General features: G+C 44.1%; 1 protein-coding gene across 1 annotated transcript in view; it reads left to right on the forward strand.

Annotated features, from left to right (window-relative positions):
• KIF26B (kinesin family member 26B) overlaps positions 1-18622 on the forward strand; it is a 569508-nt gene that overhangs the window by 354716 nt on the left and 196170 nt on the right. The gene's annotated exons all lie outside the window — the stretch shown is intronic.

Consider the following 18622-nt stretch of genomic DNA (forward strand, 5'->3'; position numbering starts at 1 on the left):
TAAAAGTAAGCCAAGATTACAGTAGTTCACATGATATTTTTAAAAGAAAAACGAAGGTGGGAAGCCAGAGTAAATAAGGCTGCCGTGGCCACTGAAGTTTTGCATCAGCTCGTGACCAAAGGATATTTTTCAAACTGACCTAAGCCAATTTGGTATCTGTAGTTATTTTTGGTAGTTCAGAGTAGGTGGGGCTCTAGGTTTTCTCCTACAAAACCTTGTTTCCAGGTTGTGTTACAAAGGAAGTAAGTCTTAAGCCAACTTCTGCCCACTTACAAACGTGTGTAGCAAGCTGACAGGTAAAGTCACGCAATTCGTTTTGTAAACGTGATGCAAAGCCATGGCCCTGTTTTTTTAGGCAGTCCTACAGCACTTTACATAAATGACACCCTAGAGGCAAATCTGGTTATTGCTGTAATGGCATGAGTCAGATAATCATCCAGTTAAAGTCAAGCAGAGAAAAGTGCTCCTGTAATGACCTGGACAGTAGACCCCTCAGGTGAAGCCCCTAGGTCAACTGGGCTTGCTGGGTTTTATAAAAGCGAGAATGCTTGCTCACTATTTCTAGCCATTTGCACCAAAGAAAAATAATTTCTAACTTCCATGATTCCAATTAACCTCTGCTGTTGACCAGTAATAGAGACGCCAAAGCAGCCTGGCAGCAGCCTTTAGAATGGAACTTTCTAAAGTTGGACTGGTATCAGCACTGAGCAATCAGAGCAGATTCTGGCCTCAGCTGATGCTGTACCGAAGCTTCCTGCTGAGCCAGAATTGTCTCAGAGAGCAGCCAGGGTAACCAGGCCTTAAGTAGCTGAGATCTGAGATAGAAGGGAACTAATAGAGCGTGGAGAAGATGCTTTTCTCTCCCGCTCATCTGCTGAGAAGGCAGTGTAACGAGGCTTAAGAGACAGAATTTGGGGTTCAGACCTGCCAAGCAGACAAGGCTTGAGAGATCACGCCTTTCTTCCTCCTTGGAGGAAGAAAGAGACAGAAAAGTGAATGGATACTCCAGTAGTTTTCCCCTTTGAAGCATTTGCCAAATATTAGCTGTACAGTGCAAGAGACTAACCAAAAACCATTTTAAGTGGAGTTCTCAGTATCACAGTGCTAAGAAAAGGAAATCACATTCAAAGCTTAGCCAGGAGAAGAGGCACTGGGAGATACCCCACTGGGATTTTTAAAGAATCATACCCTAAAAATAGATGTGAACCTGAAGTAGACGTGATACAAAAATCTCACTAAGTGCATTCTGGGATTGGTTTAGCTTGATCACTCCCATTCAGGCTGCCTACCAGAGGACTGGGTGAACCATCACTGAAGAAAGATAGGAGTCTTTACATTTCTCCTAAGTTGTTTAAATAAAAGATGATCAGGCATACCAGGAAATAGGCCTAAAAGAAAAAAAAATAGGCACTGGAAAAATACCTATAATTTACCCAGTTGTAGGCATCATCAGACATACATTTCAAAATATCTGTGATTCATGTGTTCAGGAAAATAAGTGATACAATAAAGAAATTCACCAGAAAATTGGAATTCATAAACAGAAATTGGGGCCAGGTGTGTGGCTTACATCTATGTAATCACAGCATTTTGGGAGGCTGAGGTGGGCAGATGGCTTGATCCCAGGAGTTTGAGACCAGCCTAGGCAACATGGCGAAACTCTGTCTCTACAAAAAATACAAAAATTAGCCAGGTATGGTGGCGCGTACCTGTAGTCTCAGCTACTTGGGAGGCTGAGGCGGGAGGATCACCTGAGCCTGGGAGGTCAAGGCTGCAGTGAGCCGAGATTCTGCCACTGCACTCCAGCCTGAGTGACAGAGATCTTGTCTCACAAAAGAGCAAAAAGAAAAGAAAAGAGGAAATTCTGGAACTTAAAAAATGAAATAATGGATTTTAAGAACACAACAAATGGATCTAATAGCAGGTTAGATTTAGTACAAGACAGAATTAGTGAAATGGAATACACATGAGTTGAAAATATCCAGCTAGATGCATAGAGAACAAAAAGGATCAAAATACAGAAAAGAGCAGAAGAGACGTATGGAACACATGTACCACGTAATTGAAGGCCAGAGGAGGGGAAGAGGGAATGAGGCAGAAGCATTGTATTTTTATTTTAGCTGACACATAATAATTGTACATATTTATAGGATACAAAGTGACAATTTTGGTACAGGTATATAATATATAATGATCAAATCATGGTAATTAGCATATCTATCAACTCAAACGTTTATTATTTCTTTGTGTTGTGGACATTCAAAATCTTCTAGCTTTTTGAAAACACGATAAATCATAGTTAACCGTTCACCTTAAAGTGCTGCAGAACCCCAGCACTCCTTCCTCCTGCATAGCTCTTCTTTGGTCTATAATTTGGTATCCATTGATGAGCCTGTCCTCGTCCACCTCTCCTTCCTTCCTTTCTCAGCCTCTAACGCCCACAACTCTCTCTAAGAAGCAGTAGTTTTTGAAAATAATAAAGCCTTCAAAACATGATTTAAGAAGCCCTGGCTTGCCCCAACCAGGATAGACACAGAGAAAACCACAGCTGGGCACAATGTAGTCGAACTGTTGAAAACAGAAGCCAAGGAGAAAAATAGTTAAAGCAGTGAGAAAAAAAAATTCATTACTTTTAAAGGAGCAACAATAAGACCATAACTCGTTTCTCCACAGAAACAATGATGCCAAGAGACAGTGGAATGTCATCTTCACGAGTCGAAAGAATGTAACCACCAACCTAAAAGTTTACAAACTTAACAAAGATATTTGTCAAACACCAAAGTGAAATAAAGACATTTCAGGACAAAAATGGAAAGAATCCATCACCAGTAGACCAACACTAAAAGAAATGCTAAAAGGAAGTAAACAGAAAGAAAATGATCGCAGGAATTCAGGAAGGAAGGAAAGCTGACAGAAAGCGTCAACAGTGGTTAAGTTGAAATGTATCGAGAATATAAGATGTATTGATGGCTGGATGGAGAGATGGATAAATATGTGATAAAGTAAATGTAGAAAAAATGTTCACGTGCAGAAATGTGGAAACATTATGGAATCTGGATGAGGGGCATATGGGCATTCACTACACAATTCTATTATGTTCAGAATAAAATGTTCAGAAAATTAATATAGGGGCAAATATAAATGAACATTGACCATATAAAAGAACAAAAACGGGGTTTTGTGGGCGCTGAAATGTATGTAGCATTAAATGCATGACAGAAATAATACAAAAAGTGAAATGGGGTAAATGGAGTTAAAGTGTTACAAAATCAAAACATCTGGAAGCATTAAAACTCGGAATTTTACTAGACTGTAATAGGTCAAGGGCACATAATGCAACCTGTAGAGTAACTAGTAAAATAATGCACAGGAGGGAAAACAGAATGAAAAGTACTTGACTAAAAGAATGCGAGAAGGAAGAGGGAAGAACGTGAAACAGGTGGGCCAACAGGAAGCAGCTGTGTGACGGTGGCTCTAAACTCAAGTGTATCAGTAACACTGCAATTAAAGATAATTATTGGTAGACTGTATTTCAAAGACAACAAAATGTAATTACTGCTTGTAAGAGATGTTTTATAAATTTAAGGACAAAAAGAAGTTGAAGATAAAAGAATGAAAAAAGATATACCTCATAAATGCCAACCAAAATAAGCTGGTATAGTTCTAATATCAGAGAAGGTAGACTTTGCAAGAATCATCATTAATTATCTTTAATTTACCATTAGTGATAAATAGCCAAAACTGTACAGAATTAAAGAAGAAATAAATCAGTCTATAATCATAGAAACAACCTCTCTCTCTCAAAAACTGATAGAACAGACAGACAAAAGCTGAATAAGGAGAGAAGATCTGAGTCTCTCAACAGTGATGCGATACAATTCATTTCCAAGTACAACTGGGACGTTAACCAAAACTGACCGTATGCTGGCTCATGAAGCAATCCTTGACAAATTTCAAAGGACTAAATTCATTCAGAATATATCTTTTTTGACCAGAGAGAAATTAAGCTAGAAATCAGTGACCATAAAGAGAGAATCAGAAATGACCAAATGTTTAGAAATTAAGCAACCTATTTATACATAACCAGTAGGTTAAAGAAGAAATGTCAATGGATTTCAGACAATATTTTGAAATTAAATAATGATGAAAATTTTGCATGTCAGTTGCTAACCAATCACCCCTAAAAGTGTGTATTCCTGACTAAAGCACTTCAAATATTAAATAGCTACTCCAATAATGTAAATTAATAACTAACCCATACATTATTATACTATGTAGACTGAAGGACTGTATTTTAAAGTAAACTGTTAACAGTGGCCGGGTGTGGTGGCTCATGCCTATAATCCCAGCACTTTGGGAGGCTGAGGCGGGTAGATCTCAAGGTCAAGAGATTGAGACCATCCTGGCCAACATGGTGAAACCCTATCTCTACTAAAAATACAAAAATTGGCTGGGCGTGGCAGCGTGCGCCTGTAAAACCAAGCTACTCTGGAGGCTGAGGCAGGAGAATCACTTGAACCAGGGAGGCGGAGGTTGTAGTCAGCCAAGATTGCACCACTACACTCCAGCCTGGTGACAGAGCGAGACTCTGTCCCTCAAAAAAAAAAAAAAAAAAAAAATTGCTGATAGTGTGACAAGAATGAAGACAATTATAACAACTTTAGCACTTCAGGTGAGATTTCCAATTATTAAATAAAAAACAACACCTAGGTGAGGCTATTTTGAAAACATATTTATTCTATCATATTATCATTCATCTCAAAAAATAATGCAACTGCATATGTAACTTGCAGCTGATTTTGAACATGCAAACATCATTTATTATTATCCATCAAATTGTCACCTTGTTCCCCTTCCCTGCGTATCTCCTTTCTGTAGAGAAGTCTTCCTTCTGGGAGCACAGGGAGGTAGGCGGGACGAGAGCCTGGTCTGGCACACTTTGTATTCTAACATTTTCAACCCACTTTGCTTTAGTGTGATCAGAGAAGCTGGAAATTGAATCAGAGACCTCAGGGGCAACTCAGATGATGAGTCAGCCTGAACGTGAAGGTTACCATGCTTGGCTCTGTGTGTTTAATTAGAAGCTAGTGGAATGTTATCATTGACTCCACCAGCAAAAATCTTCACTTGAGAGGCAACTGGGTTAAGGAAGAACATGCTGAAAATTGAGCTTATGAACCCTAGCTGGAAACTATTTATTCACAGCAACTCACCAGCAGAAGTGAGGGGTGGGAGACAGCGCAGCAGCTGGCAATCAGCGTGCACAGAAGCAGAAGGATCATTTCTTCCAAGCCGAATCTTAGGGCACTCAATCATGTATACTGAGCTTTCTTCCTGAAAAGATAGTTTAAATCTGTGCGGATTGTCAAGTTTTCTTCCTTTCCATAATATGGTCATGAATATTTCACTTTCTTTTAGCCAGGAACTTTCAATAATTTAACAGCTGCTCTTCCAGGCTGCCTGCGAGAAAGGCGAGTCTCCACCCACTGCCTCCTGGGTTTATTCTTCCAGGAAAGAACCTGAAATGTACTGGGGAGAAGAGGAAGCAACGAGGCTCGTCTCCTCTCCTCTCCTTACCTACCTGTGTTTCTTTTATGGGTTCACATTCTTCCTCTTGCATCAGATAGTAAACGCCATCGAGGAACTGGCGAAGAAAATGTGAAGTTGTGTTTCTGTGTAGAAGGGAAGAGGGAAATTAGGAACTGTTCTTTAAGAAATGCAGACACAGTTACATTCATGAGGCAGCCAGTTGCCAGACTTGTATGGCTCCTGAAAGAACAACTTCGACTGCATTTTTGTATCTGTGTTTATCTAGACCAAATCTCATTCATTCATTCATTCATTCACTTGAGATAGAATCTAGCTCTTTCACTCAGGCTGGAGTGCAATGGTGCAATCTCAGCTCACCGCAACCCTCACCTCCCAAGTTCAAGCGATTCTCCTGCCTCAGCCTCCCGAGTAGCTGGGATTACAGATGCCCGCCACCACATCCAACTAATTTTTGTATTTTTTTTAGTAGAGATAAGTTTTCACCACATTGGCCAGGATGGTCTTGATCTCCTGACCTCGTGATCTGCCTGCCTCAGCCTTCCACAGTGCTGGGATTACAAGTATAAGCCACCATGCCCGGCCACAAATCTCTTTTATTTCAGTGCTGTCAAGTAGCTCATGTTACCTTTGTCCAAAGAGAAAGGGTGTATGGAAGCTTCAAACTCAGGACAGTTCTCAACGTCCTTGGCATTGACTCATATTAAAAATGTAAGAGGGCCAGGCAAGGTGGCTCACCCCTGTAATCCCAGTACTTTGGGAGGCCAAGCTGGGGTGGATCACCAGGTCAGGAGATCGAGACCATCCTGGTCAACATGGTAAAACCCTGTCTATAATAAAAATACAAAAATTAGCCAGGCATAGTGGTGTGTGCCTGTAATCCTGGTTACTTGGGAGGTTGAGGCAGGAGAATTGCTTGAACCTGGGAGGTGGAGGTTGCAGTGAGCCGAGATTGCACCACTGCACTCCAGCCTGGTGACAGAGTGAGACTCCGTCTCAAAAAAAAAAAGAAGAGAACACTAGAATAATAATGGTGTGTGTGTGTGTGTGTGTGTGTGTGTGTGTGTGTGTGTGTGGTTTCCTTTCCTGAAGAGGGTCATCCTTTGCAAATATAACCTAGATTAATCTAACATCATGATAGTATGAAGAGGTTAAATAAATCAGCCCAGATATGCAGGTGATTTAGCCAAAACTACATGATAAGCCTAGGGGTAAAGCCAAATGCAGGTGGAGTCCCTAATTTGTGACTAACTTGCACTGCCATATTCTATCGGAAGTGAGATAGAGATTATTATCTAATTTTATTATTCCAGGACAGGTAAACGTGGCTGAGGACACACAGCTCAGAACCCTAGCCCATAGATAATAGGGAACTTTACATAGTAAAATTTGAGTAAGCCGAAAAGTTTCCACTTAACTACATATTTTCTATCCCTCCACTTTAGAGTAATTTGAGGGGGCAGAGAGGCAAAGTCAGCAGCATTTCTTCAGAAATCGCGCTTCCTGGAAACAGCTCAGCAGCACATACGGCTCTCAGGTGAGCCACTGCTGTCCTGGGCCTGGAGGGCCGTCCAGCTGGACAGCGGCCTTGTTTAGCTGGGTTGCGTTTCTTCTTGTATTCAGGCTGGTAGGTCTGAAGCCTGGAATAGTGCTGAAGCAATCACGGATGCCAGCTGCATGGTGCGGAATGCATAAAGGGGTCATCTTCCTAAGGGGACATTCTTCCCCTTGTAGGGTGTTGCTGAGGGTTGGTCTGAGCAGAAGCATTTCCCTTTTGCCTGTTCTCTGACTTCCAATGCACGCTGTTTTAGGCTGGATAGCTATACATCATCAGTTAGCATGTAGACAGTCCCTGTGCTTGCTAAGAACAGTGGGAGTTTTTAGGACTACTATGGCTTAGAGAGCCATTTTCTAAGCCCCCAAGTGTAGAGCATTCAAAGCTATTCCTTCCAGCTCTGAAATTTCTTTTGGGTGAAAATTGTTTACTTTCCTTGTAGAAAAAGCAAGCCATCTCATCAGGGCCCTGACCTCATTCCTGTGAGCTTGACTGGCTGAGCCCTGGGAGTGGCACCTGTCCCAGGTCTGGCTTTAGCAAGGGATTGATTTGAAGAAATAGTATTGGTCATTTTACCCACAGACTTCTTCTCAAGTAAGACTTGTTGGTAATAATTGCAACTCACATTTGAGGACTGAATTCTTCAACACATATTCCAAGTTTTCCCAGTTAGAAAAAATACAGTACTTTGTAAGGTGTACGATCCGTAACTCTATATAACCCAAACAATAGGTTGAAAACTGGGTTTGTTGTAAGTAGTATATTAGTAACACCTGGTGGGATACCTGTTAACATGCTCGGTGCCTGAAGCAAACTGGCAAGCGCTTCATCTACTTTTGCCAATAACTTGTCAGAAACTGACAGAGTTCCTTCCAAACTCTCAGAAGAACGTCCGAGACCAGGCAGTTTATGTAGCTCTCAAACGTCACCAGGGCAAGGGCTGGGCCCAGGCCAACTGGAGAAGTCCCAGCTGAATTAGAGGAGGAATTCCGAAGAGCTTGAAGGGGCCTCCTGATGGCAAGATGCTGAATGGAATAAGAATGTGATGAATTAATCGATTTGCATCTTACACAAGGGTCTCAGTGAGGATAAAGGTAAAACCTACTTCCTTCACTAGGTCCTGCCCCTTTCTTAGTAAGTCAGTGAGTCGCGTTGCTAGAGCTGCTTAAAATGCTACCTCCACCCCATGACAATCAGAGAGAACTCCTTCTATCCTGAATTCTAATGAAGAACTCAGCCTTTGCTAAAATCAGGACTGCTTACTACAAGTGTGTGATGTGTGAAGCACTGTCAAATGCGTTATTTTAAACATTCTGGCAGTCCTGTGAGGTCGGTACCATTGCCGTCCCCATTTCATGGACAGAACCGTAGTTTAGAGAACTTCAGTAATTTACAGGAGGCAGTCTGGTGTAAAGAGCTGGAGAGAGGACACTGGAGCAGGCCACCTGGGTTCAAATCTTGGCCTTGCCACTTACTGGCTATGTGACCTTAAGAAAAGGTGTTAGCTTCTTTGTGTTTCAATTTCCTTATCTGAAGAATAAGGATAATAATGTCGTGGATGTCACAGAGCTATAATGAGAATGACTTGATATACAGACAGCCCCTGGAACCTGGCCTGGCGTCTGGCAAGGACTATCTACGTATTTGGGTGGTGATTTGTTTTTACTCTGCGAGAGATTTGAACTCAAGGAGTTGTTACGTTCAAAAAGAAGAGGCAGGCTGGGCGCAGTGGCTCATGCCTGCAATCTCAGCACTTTGGGAGGCCGAGGCGAGCGGATCACAAGGTCAAGAGATCAATACCATCCTGGTCAACTGGTTTTTCTTTGATGCTAGGGTCAGAGTTCTTTGTCATGTGTTCTTAGAAGCCAGTGGAATAAATGTCTTCTTTCTCTTACATTTAAAAAGAAATGATAATCCTGCTGTAGAAGAGGTATCATGCCCGCAGAGGTATCATAGAGATTAGTTTTTATCCACAGAGCACTTTTTAAATGGAGGATAATTGGTACACTGGGTTAGGGTGGTAGTAAGAATTCACATCAAAATTAGACTTGGTGACCGAAAGTATAAACAAATGCATTTCTGCTAAGGCTGGCCACATAGCTAGAGGCATATAGCAGTCTGAAACAATGCCATTCCTTTATCAACACACAGACAGAGGACTGTGAGCTTTTGCTAAATTTGGCTCTGCTGCACTTCTGTCTTTAGAATCAGGCCGTTGCTTCATCATGCACACATTGTGCGGCCCTGGTATTTTGGTAACTACTGTGCTGCTGCGCATTCAGAGCGTGCCAGCTGTACATCTGTATAACTGTCTGAGAACTTGGCCATTGACCATCTGGAGCTCTCATACAAACCAGTGAAGGCGGTGTGCCCTTCAGATGAGGCACACGCCAGACCCGTAGTATAGGTGGACGGAGAAGTAGAGTTTGCTTTTCCGATAAAAAAGGAATCTCATCTGTTGTTTTAGAACTACTTGATATGGACAGTGAGTGCAGCGTGACTTCTTCCAACCGGAGATTTAAGGAAGACCTAGATACAGCATTACGTGCTTCGTTACATCTTTTTGAGAATGAGTTGGAGTGAGGGGATGTTATGTTGAAAAAGAAGAGGCAGGCCGGGCGCGGTGGCTCACGTCTGTAATCCCAGCACTTTGGGAGGCCGAGGCGAGTGGATCACGGGGTCAAGAGATCGAGACCAGCCTGGCCAACATGGTGAAATCCCATCTCTACTAAAAATAACAAAACTGGCTGGGCATGGTGGCGGGTGCCTGTAATCCCAGCTACTCGGGAGGCTGAGGCAGGAGAATCACTTGAACCTGGGAGGCAGAGTTAGCAGTGAGCTGAGATGGCGCCATTGCACTTGAGCCTGGGGGCAGTGTGAGACTCTTGTCTAAAAAAAGAAGAGGCAACAATTATCTCGGCAAACCATGACTAGTTTAGACCACAAGCTCAATGAAGACCAAAACTAGGTCGGTCTCGTTTCAGGCACTCTCTCTATATATTTATTGAATGAATGAATGAAAATAATAATTGCGATTATAGATATTATCTAATTATGAAGAAGATGCCTCTGGATAAAGAAAGAGACATAAAATGGTAGGGAGATTAAAGAACATCAGTGGGTACCCACTCTTTTGTCATGAGCGGGGATCTCTGAAAAATTATCTGTATCAATTGGAAAAGAAGCTTATGGTGAACTTTTTAAAAATCACACATACAAGTTCCTAATTTGTCTTTTAAAAGTTACATCTAGATTTTCATGTATCATTTTTCTCATAAGGATAGCTAGTTAATATGTAGATTTCATGTATAGATTTTCATAGTTCATGTATATAATATGAATTCAACTGATATTTATACGACACGCCAAGCTCCTTTTGGGTGGTACCCACCACCCCGTATATACCTCATGCCAAAGGAGTTTTTAAGATATTGGCATGTCCCAAATTCATTTACATCCTTAAAAGTACTTCCTTTGTTCCATACAGATCTAACTCAATATTAGAAGTATTTCCCCTTTTATTTTTTGAAAAAATGTTTGATGTTCTAACTATTTGCAACGAAAGGGCTCTGTTCTCAAATGCCCTGAATGGAGAGAATTTCTCAGTTCTTTTGAGAGGGATAAAAACCCTCTCTTAAGTCTGTCAGACTAAAGATCAAGGGCGTCCCAGCACCGTGTATCTGAGGGATAATGACTGTCCCTGGTAGAGAGCTGGATGGCGCTGGATGTGTTGGAAGCAATGGCTGGACCAGCGGCCTTGGAGCCAGAACTTGGTTTTGCTCTTGGCGTTGACACAGGGTGGCTGTCTTCGCTTAGGAAGGTTTTGAATCTCAGTCTCTTCTGTAAGGATCTGGTAGCTTTTCCAAAGCCAGTCCATCTGTCCTATGGAATTTGATGCCACCTGACTCCAGTTACCCCAGTAGGCCTTTCCCAGGCATGGGTCAGAGACGTGAGCCAGAGGCTATCTGTAGAAGGCTGTTCTCTCCTGAGGGTCCTGATGCAGCCGGCACAGGGCTTCCGAGGGAAAGGAACCTGCTCCTGCTTCCGACGTTTTCATGTACCCCCAAGGGCTGCTGGATAAAATGCTGGTTCCCAAGCTTCCTGTCACATCTTCTGTGCACACTTTTGGAGTAGAGGGGGTGAGGGCAAGGCCAGGAGGTCAGTGCTGCAGCCGTGGGAAGAGAGCACGCCCTGGGCCCTGTTCCGTCTGGGGAGCTTCACATCCACACATCGCTCTCCGTCTCCAGGGCACAGACGGTTCCATTCTAGAGCTTCTCCTCCAACCCCTTCCCACCTTCCATCCCACACACTTTCCTCTCTCTTTCTCTTCCCTTCCTTCCTGCTCTCCCTCCCTTCCTGTTTTCCTTTTTCCCTTCCTTCTTTTTGTTTTTTGGAAACAGGCTCTTGCTCTGTGGCCCAGGCTGAGGTGCCGCCCTGTGCTGCCTAGTGGTACGGACACTGTTCACTGCAGTCTCGCCTCCTGGGCTCAAGCGATCTTCCTGCCTCAGTCTCCCGAGCAGCGGGGACTGCAGGTCCATGCCACCACTCACAGCTAGTTTTTTAATTTTGATGTAGATAGTGTCTCACTATGTTGCCCAGGTGGGTCTCAAACTCCTTGCCTCAAGCGATCCTCCTACCTACCTTGGCCTCCTGAAGTGCGTGGTTACAGGTGTGAGTCGCTGTGCTCAGCCTCTCTGCTCCTTCCCTTCCTTCTCTTCTCTGTTAAAACTGTAGCTGTGGTCAGGGCTGCCTCTCTCTCTTCACAGAAAACAGGGAGCGAGGCTACAAAAGAAATGGTGAAATTGTAATGAATTTTAAGTGAACAAATCCCTAATGTCCTATGGATTGACGAACTAAATGATGGTTTCTGTTTGGAAAATTCAGCAGTAAAGTACAATATTGAGATTTTTGTTTGTTTTTTTTTGAGAGAGACTCTTGCTCTGTCGTGTAGGCTGGAGTGCAGTGGTGCAATCTCGGCTCACTGCAACCTCCGCCTCCTGAGTTCAAGCGATTCTGCTGCCTCAGCCTCCCATATAGCTGGGATTACAGGCGCCCACCACCACGCCTGGCTAATTTTTGTATTTTATTAGAGACAGGATTTCGCCATGTTGGCCAGGCTGTTCTTGAACTCCTGACCTCCATTCATCTGCCCACCTCAGTCTCCCAAAGTGCTGGGGTTACAGACATGAGCCACCACGCCTGGCCTGGTTTTCTTTGTTTTGTTTTTTTAAATAAGTCTATAATAGGTGTACATAAGATGGTGTCAGGGTTGTAGTTTTCTTATTAGCAGACTTGGGATCTATATTTATGGGCAATTGAAGTTTTAAAGATGTAAAGAATTATATTTATGTATTTATTTTTTCTTTTGAGAGGGAGTCTTGCTCTGTTGCCCAGGCTAGAGTGCAGTGGCACAATCTTGGCTCATTATAACCTCCACTTTCTAGGTTCAAATGATTCTCCTGCCTCAGCCTCCCAACTAGCTGTGATTACAGGCACCTGCCACCACGCCTGGCTGATTTTTGTATTTTTAGCAGAGACGGGATTTCACCATGTTGGCCAGGCTGGTCTTAAACTTCCGACCTCAGGTGATCCACCCACCTCAGCCTCCCAAAGTTCTGGGATTATAGGCATGAGCCACTGCACCCGGCCTAAAGAATTATATGCAAAGCGTTACGTTCGGTTGTCATTATATACTGTAATGTAGCTTCATTCCTTCTGTCTGAACAATGTGGGTTTTAGAAATAATTACCAAATATAAACACTGCTCAAATGTGTAGATTTGGAGGTGCAGCACATCAAGAAGCACAAATACAAACGTCTCTTTAACCATCTCTGCGTTGTATTTTCAGAATACACATGATTCATTTAAATCCTGGTGTCTTTAAATGATTAAGGATTTACACACATGTGGTATTTCCCACAGGGAAATTCTAAGGTAATTTGGGTGTGATTCTTTTAGAGTTTTGCATTATTTATAACAGTTTAGTAATCATTAAACTAACTTTCTTGCATATGAATACATACATATATTTTTACACAAAGTGTTTCCATAGAGTTTTAGCTGCTTATATTTTCTTTTTAACCATTACTTGGAATGATGTTTTCCTGTAAGTGAGGAATAAAGAAACTATTCCTGGTGGGGTGCGGTGGCTCAGCCTGTAATCCCAGCACATTGGGAGGCCAAGGCAGGCAGATTGCCAGGTCAGAAGTTCGAGACCAGCCTCACCAACATGGTGAAACTCCGTCGCTACTAAAAATAGAAAAATTAGCTGGGCATGGTGGCAGGTACCTGTAGTCTCAGCTACTCGGGAGGCTGAGGCAGGAGAATTGCTTGAACTCAGGAGGCGGGGGTTGCGGTGAGCCAAGATCATGCCACTGCACTCCAGCCTGGGCAACAGAGCGGGACTCCACCTCAAGAAAAAAAGAAACGACTCCTGTCTCTCGTGCATATTAACAGAGACAGTGGGACCTAGTTTCTCATGTCCCCTCAGTTAGCCTTTGTCACAGACATGCCTGTGTTTGGGGCTGGGAGGGAGGAGATCATTGTAAACTACGGCCGTGGAATTTGGTTCGTTTAACTGAACACTGTTTCTTCTACTTTACCCGTCGTAAGTCCTCCTGATAGACCTGTAAAGTAATAAATTGTCCAAACCTCTTCAGGAAACTATTCCTAATTCCATCGTCATTTATAGTTCCCTATCTGTCCAATAAACCAGAATTTAGCCTTAAAGGCATCGCTCTCTTAATCGACATTACGATCTTGTCTTTATATATGAGTTGATTTGTTTTTCAAATTAGTGGAAGCCCTTAGGTACCTTGCTGTTATTCTGCTTGTTTGTGTCTTTTGAAGACAGTCATCGCATCATAGAATATTACAGATGGGATGGACCTATGGGATCATCAGGACCAGTGCTCTTCAAAAAAATTATAACTGCAAACTCCCCATTTGAAGTGAATTTTTTTTTTTTTTGAGATGAAGTTTTGCTCTTGTTGCCCAGGCTGGAGTACAATGGCACAATCTCAGCTCACCGCAACCTCTACCTCCTGGGTTCAAGCAATTCTCCTGCCTCAGCCTCCCAAGTAGCTGGGATTACAGGCATGTAATTTTTGTGTATTTAGTAGAGACCGGTTTCACCATGTTGGTCAGGTTGGTCTTGAACTCCTGACCTCAGGTGATCCACTTGCCTCAGCTCCCAAAGTGCTGGGATTACAGGCGTGAGCCACTGCTCCCGGCCTGAAGTGAAATGTTACATGACCCTCAGTACTGGTTGGGAAAGGGTTGACTTCCTTGTCCTTCCCAGGAGGCTCGAGGCCTCCATTGCCTCTAATTTCCTCTAGATAAGAGAACTGAGACCTCTAGAGATAAAATTAGCTGCCCAACATTTTGGCGAGGGAGAAAGAGTCCATTTTTGTTGCCTAGAAGCTTTGAAATTAGCAGAGGCTGACGTCTGCAGAGACTGCTGGTAGTAAGTCTGGAAACAGAGCAGAAGACGGCAGGCGGGCGGGTTCTCTGGAAGCCAGCGCTCGGGTGGAGTTGGGCGTGCAGGGTGTTTACTGCAAACCCACAGCTCGGCTCACTGCAGACACTCAGAGCCTCATGGACTATTACAGATGGAAGGGTCTGTGGGGTCATCAGAACCTGTAGAGAGAGAGGATGCAGGATTGTGCCGAGGAGAAAGTCAAACTGCCAGGCAGACTAACGACACCTTGGCCAGCCCCGCGGGGAAGCTCTGGAGCATAAATGGCCCGTCGCTGTGTCCCACATTGGACTTGATGGCTGGGCCTCTACACCCCCACTGCCATCAGTCTGTGGATGTGAACCACCCTGGTAGGCCAGGCCCTTGGCCTTCTGCAGTATTCTATGGCTTTCTTCAGTTGACGCAAATCCGAAAGGAGCTGTCAGCTGGAAGCCCATTGCCCACAGCTGGGGCAACAAGTCCTCCCTTGGAGCAAGATCTACAAGGCACATCTCCGTGTTCCCCCCACGCAGCCCTGGGAGTGCTGGTGAATACGAGAGACAGTGGACAGGAGAGTGCCGGGGGCAGCCTTCCCAGCCAGGCCGCCCCAGCTTCTGGTTAGGGATTCCCAGCTTCACAGCACTACGCATGCTACTTGCCAACAGGTGTTTCGACAGGCAGGTTGGCCCTGGAGATGACTCTCTGCTGTGTGGCAGGATGGATTCCTGCTGGCATCTTTCATTTCCACCTCTGTTCCACCAAGTCTGGTGACCATTGTCATACGCTGGGGCTTCATGTGGTGCAGTAGAAAGCGCGGCGGATCGAATGTGGAAGCCTGGGTTCCAGGTCTTGTTCAGGAAGTTACGAGCTGTGTGACCAACAGCAGGTCACTCTGCTCTTCTGAGCCATGCTTCCGCAGGTGTACATACCAAGTGAAATGCTTTAAAAACTATTAAAACAGTATTGAAAATGCCCCTCAAATGGTGGTGTGTCCCCAAGGCTGTTCTAGACCCTTCACCATTTAGTTAATCCGTTCATTCATCTACTCAATGATTCCTGTGGCCCCAACTTTTAATCTATAATTCCTCTAAATTTTTTAAGCCAAGTAGATGGGTGATTTTGTTTTCTGCTAATTGTCTTGGCGATTCTTCGGCAGAATCGTGAGTGTAAGTTTGTTCTTACTTTGAACTGCTCATCTCTGTTCAGGTGACTTCTTTGTCACCATTAATGGAAGTGCGACACCTTTCTGAGTTCCAAATATATCAATTTATCAAAAACCGCATCTGCAGTGCTGCACATTGTTCTGAGCTGACTTCAGTCTGGGACTTTCTTTGCTTTTTGCTTGTTTACCTCCTTGTTAGATTAGCTCCTTGCTGCTTTTTCTCTTCATTCTCCACTGATTCATAATTCCCTAGACCAAATCCAACAGAGAAACGTTTGAAGTGTTTCTTTACTGTGAAGTGTATCATGCATGAAAATAGTGTGTGAGGTGGAGGTAGATGCTCAGTTTATTATTTTATTTTATTTTATTGTTTCACTCTTGCTGCCCAGGCTGGAGTACAATGGCATGATGTCGGCTCACTGCAACCCCCACCTCCCAGGTTCAAGTGGTTCTCCTGCCTCAGTCTCCCAAGTAGCTGGGATTACAGGCATGTGCCACCACGCCCAGCTAATTTTTTGTATTTTTAGTACAGACAGGGTTTCTCCATGTTGGCCAGGCTGGTCTCGAACTCCTGACCTCAGGTGATCCACCTGCCTGGGCCTCCCAAAGTGCTGGGATTACAGGCGTGAGCCACCGCGCCCAGCCGATGCTCAGGTTAAAGACCAATAGCAGAACAAACGTCTATGTGCCGACTCCTCAGGTTAAGAAATCCTTCATGATATATTTAGGCATTTAGTTAGTGCACATTGAGTGGCTACTTTATCCAGAATTTGGGAACATGAAATGATGACTGAGAGATCATCTAGTCTACATAAAATAGCTCATCATCCTAGAATGAGAAAGAGAGAAGCCAGCTACTAAATAAGGCCAGCGTGTAAAGGTACTTGCAATGAGAAATACAAACAAGATGTGACTGGAGCCATTCCCTATGTCTGGGAGAGTCAGAAAATTTTCCGAGGACGAGACTTTTGAACTGGGTTTTAAAGGATGGTTTGCCTAGGGAAGAGAGCGTTTCAGGTAAAGGGAACAGCACAGCACGTGCAGTCCCAGCGCTGTAAAAGCATTGCCCTTTTAGAAAGTGGCGGCCATTGCTTCTCTTGTTCCAGTGGTTCTTCTCCCTCCTTGCTCCCCTCTCACCACTCTGACCATTTATCTTCAGTTTTGTTTACAGTCTCCCATCCTCCATAAATGTTGGCATTCCAATAGGTGTTCCATTAGGATCTCCTCTCACGTCATTCAGTTTTTATCCATTCATTTGCTCATAGTCAATGAAGCAGTGAGTCTCCAGAAACTCCTGCTGGCAGGAGAACTATCTGTGGAGCTTGGTGAAATGTGGATGGTCCCACCAGCTCAATCAGAATCTTTGGGGTAGGGTCTGGGTAGCTGCACTTTTAACATGCTGCTGCCAGGTATCTCTAGTGTAGATGATTGGGTCCCCACATGGAGAAATGCAGGTGAAAGTATTCCTCATAAAGAGAGGGAGGGTTGGAGAGACTGCACAGGAATCAGTCACAGGCAACCTTGAGCTTCCTGCCGTCATGGCTGCCCTTCCCAGCCTGCCTCACCTGTGCCTTTCTCCCTCCCTTCCTGCCTTCAGCTCCTCTGTTGCTTCTTCTTCCTTAAACACCTTCATCTGTTCCTGTGCTATCGCAGAGCCCCGTCTGTGGGTCTCATGTCTCTGCTCCATGCCACACCCTCTCTTGGGCATCACCTGTGCTTTGGCTGGGTCTGTGGAGTGTCCTGGGCTGGAATGCCATAAACAGTGGAGTGTGCCATGCAAAGTTAACAGTCACACTGAAAGCTCCTGCCTCACCTCTCTACCCTCTTCTCTTTCGGGGGTTGCTTTCCTGAGGCAGGGAAAAAGAAACAGGAACCCAGACCAAACTGAGGAAAACATGATCAGAGATGAGATGGTGTGAGAGGCAAGAGTCTGCTGGTTGGGTTTGCACTTTGTTACCAAGAGCATTTGAATGGTTTTAAGATATGTAAACTGTGAGACTAGACGATTTCACTTAGAAAATGAAACGTCTGCATGCAGATATTATTCTCATGGGGATACATATCTGCATCTGTTTGTCTGTGAGGGCTCCCTTGCAGTGTCACAGACATACAAAACCTGGATTCCGTTGACTTTTATGCACATACGTGGCTAAATGTATATGGGGATGTATAATTAAAGATTTTAAACATTTGATTTTGACAGTATATTTTGCAGCTGCTGTGCTAAGAAAATTCCTAAGCTACTGTGGGTTAATGGGAGTTGTAGCAACTATTTCCTTCTCGGCTGTCTGTTTCAGCAAAGCTCCTCTCTCTCTCTCTCTCTCTCTCTCTCTCTCTCTCTCTCTCTCTTTTAGCAAAGCTCCTCTCTCTCTCTTACTCCTCTCTGTCTCCCCCCTCCCTCCTGCCTGCCTCTGCCCGTCCCTCCCTCCCTCCCTCTCTCTCTCTCTCTCTCTCTCTCAGATAGCAGACACCAGAGAGAAAGTGGTGCGGCTTCCTCTGAGAAGTGTGCTTGCACGCGCGGATTGGCAGGATTCCGCGAGTTCCTCTCCCATCCATGCCCTGTTCTTGGAGGGAGATGCAATGTTGGAGCAGGGGCTGAGCTGCACTGGGAAGGTGGCTGGGAGCTCAGGGAGGCCAGGATCATGGTGTAGCCAAATGCTGGAATCACAGGAATGTTTCACCAGGGTCTGCTCTGAGAGTTCTCAGAGCCCCATGGATTTTAGAATTTTTCAGCCTTTTCTCCTTCACCTTCGCACAATGTTACTTTCTCCTGAGATGGCCCCAGATCTGCAAGAGACATTTGAGAGAAGCTATTTGTTAGCAGACATGAAGAAATGGATTCTGCACTTGATTATTTAGCCATGATTAATCAATGATGATGGATTGGAAAGCAGTGTAAGT

The sequence above is a fragment of the Aotus nancymaae genome, unplaced genomic scaffold, assembly GCF_030222135.1.
Source record: "Aotus nancymaae isolate 86718 unplaced genomic scaffold, 86718_ANA_hifiasm-v0.15.2.pri h1tg000032l_0, whole genome shotgun sequence".
Classification (NCBI taxonomy): Eukaryota; Metazoa; Chordata; class Mammalia; order Primates; family Aotidae; genus Aotus; species Aotus nancymaae.